Source organism: Malus domestica, chromosome 05, assembly GCF_042453785.1.
Source record: "Malus domestica chromosome 05, GDT2T_hap1".
In the NCBI taxonomy this organism is placed as follows: domain Eukaryota; kingdom Viridiplantae; phylum Streptophyta; class Magnoliopsida; order Rosales; family Rosaceae; genus Malus; species Malus domestica.
In genome coordinates, this window is record NC_091665.1 from 35,778,803 (window position 1) to 35,788,855 (window position 10,053).

Here is a 10,053-nt window from a genome sequence, read left to right on the forward strand (position 1 = left end):
TTCATAGTCCAGCTTTGTACCTTAGTTATTATTATTTTCTTATTTATAACGGATTTGGATTCCATCCAGATTCTCTTTGTGAGGATCCAATCCTCACATCTCATCCATTTATCTTACATCGTGCGGCTATAAATCATTTTGAATTTTTTAATTAAACACAAACAGTATCTTACGAAAATTGATTGCACGATGTACGATAAACGGATAGGAATCCTCACAAAGAAAATTTGGAGAGGATCCTCATCCATTTATAGCTTTTAATATACGTCAATATATTATTAATTATCTCAAACTTATGTCCAAGTCATTTGGTTTTAAATTTGACTGGGGTTGGGATCCGAATCACGTACATATACGATCTCCATTGTATGAAAGATTGAACTAGTCCATTAATTTGACTTAGCATGCAGTAGTCAGTCCGATGCCAAATAAGTACTAATAATTAAAAAAAAAAAAAAAAGGCTAAAACGCGTTTAGATATGTGGTGTCGCCTAGATCGCATAATATATAAAGGGCTAGCTTTAGCTGATAGCTAGCAACGGGAAGGAAGGAGCCAAACTTTTGTATCTCCAGCTAGTAATTAAAATGGTTCACAATCACAAGGCCTGCGGTGTTTACATGATTCCCTTCTTTCTATTGCTATTGTTCTCATCAAAATTAGTCTTTGCCAATGTTTCTGAACATCCAGTACACAGTTACTCTCTCTCTCTCTCTCTCCCCCATATTAAATTCTTGTCTAGGGTTGATAACTATTTCGTCTGCAATTTTTTTAAATGAAAATTAAACGCTATATATATTTTTTTAAATCTGTCTTGATTTCTATTTTTTGTTTTCAGTTTCTAGTTCTCAAACAAATGAAAAATAAAATTTAAAAAAAAAACCAGAAAATTGGAAAGGTTGCCAGCCTTCAACATCTATATGTTAACTAATTATGAAAGTTTCTTCTTGTCATTGCGTATGATGCAGGGAAGCTGATGATTAGCAGGTCGCATCTGCAAATGGAGATCAGTTTAGCAAGGAAAGTGCAGTCAATAGACGTACCAATAGGTTCTAAGCCACCTGGAATAGGAAGGGAAGCCCCATGAGCCGGCCATCTAGGACCCATCAGGGATCGCCCCTGATTGCAAATAATTTTTTTTTATTATTGAATAAAATATTATTCAAAGTTAAATTACGGAAAATTCTTCCATGTTACATAGCATTAAATGCTAATAGTATTGAATGATCTGGAGTGGTCTTGTAGAGAAATTTTTCAGTGTACCGGAAAACATGGTCTTACTCCGATACACCAAATGTCATTACATAAATAATTAGAAATTTCTTTTCAACTTTCCATCCAACACTATTATTACATTTTATGTATCAGACCTTGATCCAAATAGACTGAAAAATCTCTCAGTTTCGTGCATCCATACCATCTGTAGCATAGAAATGGAACCCTTACATTATATCATAACAATTATACCAGTTATTTCGTCCTCATAAACTTGATACACAAACTACTTTTGTATTCAGTACATGCGTGTTAGGGTTGTTCTCATGTTTATGCCCTGTACTTTGTATTCAAGCAATTGCTCATTTACTTCATCTTTTCGTTAAGTACTTCAGATGTTTTCAACTTTTTATGCTTCAAATATTTTTAACACTTTCTAGACAGCAGCAACTAATTACTAAAAGGTTTCTTATTTTTTTCGGCTAAATAGCCAAAATGGTCCTTGAGATTTGCATAATCAATAGAAATGGTCTCTGAGATTGAAAATCAATAGAAATGGTCCCTGAGATTGTCCATCATCCATGATTTTGGTCATTCCATTAAAAAACTCTTTAGACAATTTTCAAAGCTTCGTAACTCAATCGATTCTTAACCAAATTCGACCCATAATATATCAAAATGAAGATAGGAAAGTGTAGAACAAGATTATACCTATTTGGAAGCCCAATGGTTGCCGGAGATGGCCGGAAAATAACCTGAAAGGTGACTGGTTCGCGGGAAAACTAGAAAACTCTCTAGAAACTGGGTAAACTTTAAACGTTCATAACTTCTTCAATACTCAACGAAATTGAGTTATTCAACTAAAATCATACTTCTCGATGGCTAACTCGCTATGGTTTGGCTGGAAAACAGCTAGAAAGTGGCTAACTAGTTAGTATAAAAATTATAAATAAAAAAAAACTTGGATTATCTCCTACCTCCCCCGACCCTCCTTCCCTTCTCCCTCCCTTCTCTCCTCTGCACCCTCACTCCTCTGATCCCTCCCTCCACCTTACTGCCACCTATAACCGGTTTCTGCGCCCTTTGCCTCACCAAGAACCCTCGATCCATAACCCCCATTATGGGTATGAGCTCCGAAGAAGCAAGTTGTGTTCCAGAACGAGACCCGAATCGTCATCGACCAACGCCCCGGACCCAACCCGGCGCAAGTTGTGCAATGTCAAGGCCTGGAACACTCTGTCCGAGCTCTTTAACATCGACGACGACCGCAAATGAGTGCTGAGAAAGTTCCATGTTGAATTGAGATATGGGGATAAGAACGATGGTGGAGACGAAGCTAGGGTTTTGGATTTAGATGCAGATGCATATTTGGAGTTCAAGACGGGCGAGGGTAGGGATTCAAAGAAAATTGCAGGGAAGATGAAGAAGGCTGAGCAAAAAGGTGAAGCAATGGCGGCGGAAGCAGAAGACGAAGAAGGCTGAGAACGAGGGTTTCGTGGCGGAGAAGATGAGGGAGACCCAGTCTAAAGTGGGAGAGTGCGCATTCTCCGGCGGTCAAGCCCAACAACCCTTCCGCCTTCCAATCCTTCAAAATGAAAATTTGGGCGTTGAGTTGGGGTTTTGCTTTTAGGTAGAAGACGGTTGTAGAAGGAAGAAGGGACTGAGGGGGTTGGGGATTTTTTTTTTTGTATTTTTTTTAAATTTTTTAATATTAAAGTGGACCCATATTGACACGTGGCGCTCATTTATTGTCCACGTGGGTGCCATGTCATCAGTGAACAGAAGTTATAACGGAAAACTTAACGGATGTATGAAACTGTCCCAAATTTAAGACTTGAGGTATGACTCTGGGATGAAAAAAACTTCATGTACCAAATGTTGAAAACCACGAAACTTTAGGGTAGTAAACAGAGATTAACCCTTTTATTTTTGTTTTTGAAATAGAAGGAGTTTGGAAGAGAATGATAGAGAATGTGGGAGTGGGAAGTTTTTTATTTTATTATTTTATTATTATTATTATTATTATTATTTAATTAGAGATATATTAGGATCACATGTATGTGAGGTTTTGAAATAAAAAAACAGCAAAATTTGGTTGTGTGAAATTACATTTCTGTCCCATATTTTTTATTCATGTTCTGTTTTAATTAGAGGGTTAAACTGGTAATTTCATAGGATTTTGGTTGACAATGAGTGTTTTATTAATTAGTAGAGATTTAACACTTTGGTTGAATAATTAGAACACAAATGACCTAATCTGCGTTTCAGGTAAAAGTGAGAATGATGTCGAGTTTTAGATGACAATGGAAGAAATAAGCTAAAAGAAAGTTGCGCTCTCTTTGCTATTGTTTATTTATCACTTACTGGGTTATATATAAAAGGGTGTGCTAGCATTAGTTGCACTAACATTTGTATTTGAGCCTTGTCACTTCTTTAAATGACACATGCCATTTTTTATACAAAAACAAGACCTTTAATGCTTTTGGTTAAAAATTAATGATGAAAACTAGAAAGGAATTTGTTTTTAACACTCCAAAAAATTCTCATTTTATATTCCAAACTTTCTATATTTAGAAAGATAAAAATACACTTGTTAGGAGTGCAAAATGAGATTATTAAAGTGCGAATAATAGTTCTCAATAGAAAACATAATTTCAAAGGTCTTCAAGGTTTTTTTCTTGTGTAAAAAAAATGACATGTGTCTTGTTAAGAAGTGAAAATGTTCAAATTTATGGGAAGGCAATCTAACGGAAACCCATTTCATAATTTACCCGATTACAATATTTTCAAGTAGGAAACAGAGACCGACCCATGTCCCTCATTTTCGATGTGGCTTATGATTGGATTCCTCCTTTCAAGCTCCACACAATTGTGATCATAAACTGTCAGGTAAGTCCTAGTTTTTGGATATGGCTTCAACAACAAATTGAACTAGTTGACATCTTCCTAAATTGTAATGGAATCTCGGATTCCATACCAGAGGAATGGTTGATAGTAGGGTTGGGCATTTAAAAAAAAAATGATTGAACCGCCCGAACCGCACCTACGGTTTGGTTTGTTTTTTTTTTGTTTTTTAATTTTTGGTTGTTAAACCGCACCGCACTGATTTTAATCGGTTTGTCAATCGGTTCTCAAAATTCTTAGGGTGCGGTTAACCGAACCCGTATATATTTAATTTTAATTTTTAATCATAATTAATACGTGTAGTAATATAAATGGTTAGTTATTTACAAGTTATCTTGTTTTCCCCACATGAAAACAATTGGGAATCGATTAGTTTAAGAGTTCCTTTCGAGAAGAACATGGGCACCATTTAGAGAACGCATCATCTGTTGCTTTGGTGCTATCATATCATTGGGCTGCTTCATTTGTGCTTTCCTTTGAGCAATCACTCATATTGTTGTTATGTTCTGTAGCTTTTGGAAGAAAAATTTATTATGTACTTTCATTTTTTCACACAAATCGAGAACTAATCCAAACCAACCCGCCACATTCGGTTAACCGACGCAAACCAACACGCTCCACCTCTAGTTGATATCTTCCCAATTTATCTTTATAGACTTGTCTAACAATTAATTTTGTGGAAATCTTCCCTCACATTTTTAAATTTCAAGTCTAAAATATATTGATTTGAGTTATAATCAGTTAGAGGGCCCACTCCTACTTTGGTAATCCACTAATGTCACTTACCTTCATCTTGGAAGCAATCAATTTTCCAGGCCAATTCCCTCTAATATTGGCCTGATGATGCCTAATTTGAGCATTTTCACTCTTTATGAGAATAATTTGAATGTCACTATTCCTCCCTATGTTTGCAACATGCAACAATTGGTAGTCTTGTCTCTAAGGAGCAATCAATTTTTTGGAGAATTGCCTCATATGTACATGGAGTGTGGGGAGCAAACTAGGATTTTTAGATGTTGGTCTAAACAATCTCTCTGGTAATGTTCCCACTTCATTAGGGGTATTAAGTTCATTGCAAATATTAAAGCTCAACAACAATAATTTTAGCGGTGAAATTCCTAATTCCTTGCAAAATTATTCTAGTTTGATGAGTATTGATCTTGGAGACGACAAGTTATCCAGTAACATACCTCTATGGATAGGAGGATCAAATGTATCCATGTTGTCTAGACATCCTGAATTGTTTCTCATCCCTTTTGGACTGCATCAATAATGTTCGACAGATCAGTTTTACTTCATTGATGTGTTATGATTTGCCATCAATCTTTAATGCCTTTACATCATTAGGAATGCCATGTTTGCATGGACACTCTCCTTGATGACCTGAACTTAATAAGTTTGAAGCCTACATACAGACTCCTTCGGGTTAGCCCAAGTGGGGAGAGTCAGTAGCAAAATGGGTTAGGATTAGGCTAGGTAAGGGTCCGGTACTGTGATTGGATTTTCATGGATGCAAGTCCAAGCTGAACTTGTCTACTGTATTGGACAGAGTATTTCATTTCTGTGTGTTTTCCTTTTTAGTGGTTATTATCTTGTTAAGCAATTGATTAAATTTTCTTAATTTTGAACTAAAAGCAAAAGTTGTATATATATATGTATGTATATATCATGCATAATTGCACCGGATTTTCAGAATACTTGTCTTTTACAAGTAACATGTTGTTTGTTATTTCTTTGTCATTGTTGATTAGTTTTCAGCATGCTTAACCTGTATTAACGAAACTCTGTGATGTAAGTGATTTCATGTTTTCTATTAGAATGGTTGCCGGAGTTAAAAAATATCGAGACATGAGATATATTGAAGCAATGACAAAAGGGAGTGAACAGAGGTACTTGGGGGATATAGCTAAGCTGAAAATTGGACGGGGGGTGGTTGGGGCAGTTGCAGACAATGAGACAATGGTTCTGTTTTGAAGTTCATACCATACACAATGCAAGCTGTAAAACAAGGTTTCCAAGATCTTGGTGCTTCTTCACTGCAGTCTGCCCATGACCTCTTAAAATCAAGCTAAGGCTTGAGGTAAGTAGACCATTTTGCATACGTCGTTGTGTTATTCATGTCATCGTTATTAAGGATGTCATTTTAGTTGTATGCTTTAAATGAGAATTGACGTTGTAGCCAATGCTTCTTTCGATAAATTACTCTTGCATAGTCCGTTCCATTATCTGTTGTATTCTAGTTCGTCACTCTCAAGTTAAACTACCAAAACAAGTGGGGAAGAAATTCTATTAATATAGAGTATTGGTATTGGGATGTCAGTGTGTCACTCATATACAGGCACTTATTGACTTACAGAGAAGAAGCCTGTAACCTCTCAGGGTCTTCCCTCCCCACACTTTTTAGATAGATTTCCAGCCCCGTCTATTACCTCAAGGAAAAGCCCACTCCATGATTACCTTGTTATTGCTTATGGAACCTGAGATGTTATGATGGTAGTATCAAGAACTAATATGGTTTCTCAATCAGTTGACAATGTAGTTTACTAAATATGCAGGTAAGAACAGGAGCATCACAAGTAGAAGGTGGAGTTCATGGTCTGGTTTCGTACGAGAAGAAATCATTTTGCTTGTTATATCTTTTCAGCTTTTCTCATCCTGCTGGTGACTGCGGTCTCAGGGAATCTTCCGTGTTCCATTATGCAACCAATATATTGCCAATTTAGCATGAGTAACAAGGATCGAGCCTGTCAAACTGCTACTGGAGCAGCGCAAGTTTTGGTCTCAAACGGTTCTCTGGCTTTTGGTTTGTTGCCATGAGAGCTTCCGTATCTGCTTGCATTTGTTTGACTCTGCACTTTAAAGGGGACATATGACTAGTTAGAATTTGTCTGAGTTATGTTTGTTAATAATTTAATGTTCAACGAAACTAAACAACTTTTCATTGGGAGTTACTATTAAATAATGCCGTTTCAATTGTTTAATATAAATTGCATCTTTACATGACTAAAAAGAAAAAAAAGAAATTTTCACACTTCCGTTTTTTCTTTATTAACCTTTGATTTACTAAATATATAAAAGACTAAAAAAAGGAAAAGTATGTGGAAGAGAAACTGGAATGCGGGATCACTTCTTAATAATGACTAATGAATTAGGTCATTCCTCACCTCACCTCACCTCACCTCCTCACAAATAATGTGAGAAGCATGCATTTGTAATGAGTTGGTTGGGGGTTTGGAAGATTCAAAGTATGACATTGACAAGCTCCAATTTTCTGGTCCAATCAGACTTTTATTTTCTTCCATGCTTAATTACGTAAGAGACTTGCACTACATAGTGATCACTTTGGACATTTCGACCTGGAAAACCTCATACATAATAACAAGAAGAAATTTCGTTTTGCACAAAAAATTTCTTCATTTGATGGATATACAAGACCAATTTCTTACCAAAGAGATAAATTAATAGATCTTATGTGGAACCACATTTGTATATACCTCATCTTGACCACCATCATGTAATTCACTAGCATCAAGAATTGAACCCAGAACATGTGATGTGAAATACGAGTCTGTAATTCGTCCTCAACCATTGGACACCCCCTTATGACTATGTTTATCAATATTTGGATATTGGATATATTTTATCGTGATAAACATGCAGCTTGTATGCAATGAAAAGGCACAATTCGTCTGTTTGATTTTTTTTGTTTGTTTAAATTATGAATTTTTCGATTTCTTATTTATGCTTGAGATTCTTTAATGGGGGTTATTTTGAGGAACACGTTAACTATATTTCATTGTGTAGTCTTCACATACACCTCACCATTTACTAAATGTTGGATAACTAAATCGAGATGGAGAAATATAACATAAGAAATTTCGTATTGATGAAAGTTTATAGAGATTCATGTATAAACGCGTGAAGACCTTAACTTTTACTTATAATTTACAAATAATTAGTAAACGCCCTAACAACTGCACTTTTTTTTAGTAGAAAATCCCTTAAATTTTTATATATGTCATTCTCCAATGAAATGATGAATTAATTCATGAAAAACCTTGGCAATATTTTTGACTTTTGAGTGGGTCTCTGGGGTTTTAGGCCATCTCCAACTGAAGAGTCTAGAGGGCCGAAAATAGCCCGAAAACCGTCTCCAACCGAGGACTAGGTCAAATGGTTCGTGGGCCCCACGGGACAAAAAAGGGCCAAATGGCCAACCGGCTGGCTCAATCCAGCTAGCCAGCCAGCCCCAAACCGAGCTGGACTTTTCAGTAATAATACATATCCGACAATATTGCCCTCTTTTTTTTTTGGGCCAAATTTTTAATTTTTTTTTTAAATTTCCTTTTTGTTTTTCCTATAAATACCTAAGTCATTCCTACATCATTTTTCACATAATTTTCAACCTTTTTAAATTTAAGTTGTTGTAGTTTTTAAATTTAAATAAAAAATTATGTTTGGCCCTATGACCCTCTAGCCCTCGGTTGGAGACGGTTTTTTGTCACAGGGCTAAAACGAGTCATACCCTATGACTCTTTGGCCCCCAGTTGGAGATAGAGGCAAATATGATCATGTACTGTTCATTAAAATATTAATATCTTAGAGGACCAGAGGACCAGCCTTCAGTCGGAGATGGCCTTTGAAATTTTATTTTTGTAGTTGGCTTTAGGGTTTTCAAAAGTATTTTTGTTTGTTTTGGGTGTGGGTTGATGCTATAATTTTTTTTATTTATAAAAAGTGGGACAGTGGGATTGCTTCAAATTTAGTCTCATGTTTGTAATTTTCTCGTCTTTGTATAGAATACTTACCACGTTTGACCCATTTGAACAGTCAAATTGAATTTTTATCCCCTAAACTTTGTACGCAAGTAATACAGCTATATGAACTTCGTGTACAAATGCAGTGGGCCCTGTAGTTTTGGTATTACACATTGAGAAATGGTATGTATTACGCTTGGTAATTTCTTGCACGATTCATTGATCCGACATGAAATGACATGAAAATAACAAGTTTCAGGTTAATCCGTTAACGAGTCAAGTTGTTATTAGAAGTCACTCACTAAGAACTTGTTAAGATAGTGCGTATGCCATGGAAATAACCAATTTGCCAAGTTTAAACATTAGGCATGGTAATTTTTTTATGACATATTAACTCGACAAGAAAATAATAAGTTTTGAGTTAACTCGTTACCGAGTTGAGTCGTTATTGGATCACATATTAAAAACTCGTTAAAATAGCGAATTTGACATGACCTGATCCGTTAAAATAACATATATAATACAAAAACGTCACAAAAACGACAAACACGACTGTTTGCCAGGTCCAGTATGTACCTACAATTTTCTTTGTACCTTCTCTTTCTAGCATTTTCATCACGTGTTATCCCAAAGTTAAGGGGTGGAAATTCAATTTGACTGTTCAAATGGGTCAAACATGATAAACGGAAGGCTAGAAATGGGCCAACAATTTGACTGTAATTTCCTAACTAGGCTTTCAGATTCATTTCGTGTTCATATTCCATGCCGGGGCCGGTAGTGGGATTGTGAAAAGGTTAATTTTTGGTTATTTTTGATAAATACTCTTGTGAAAGGGTATGGGAAGGAAGGCGGGGAGGTTTTAGGGTTTTTTTTTTTGGGGTTTTTAATTCATTCTAATTAAACACAAAAACCAGATTATTTTGAACAATATGCGACCATTCACTTAAGATGATATAAATAAATAACAAGTGTAATATTACTCTATTATTATCTCGAACTCATGTCAAGTCATATATCCCGAAAGTCTAGAAGACTAAAAGTCTCATAAAAGGAAATGCAGAAACCTTGACCTAGCACGCAATACTCAGTTCCAGGTCAAATTATAACTACTTGTACAAGATAAAAAACTAAAACGCCCCTTTTATACATCGCATTATATATTAAGTAGCTACGGGAACG

At 35.7% G+C, this 10,053-nt stretch overlaps 1 long non-coding RNA gene across 1 annotated transcript; it reads left to right on the forward strand.

The window, feature by feature from the left end:
• The first annotated feature begins 524 nt into the window (after positions 1-524).
• On the forward strand, positions 525-1,333 carry LOC108173417 (uncharacterized). Its single transcript, XR_001790048.3, has 2 exons — positions 525-694; positions 967-1,333. It is a non-coding gene; the product is annotated as an uncharacterized lncRNA (long non-coding RNA).
• Positions 1,334-10,053: the final 8,720 nt, after the last annotated feature.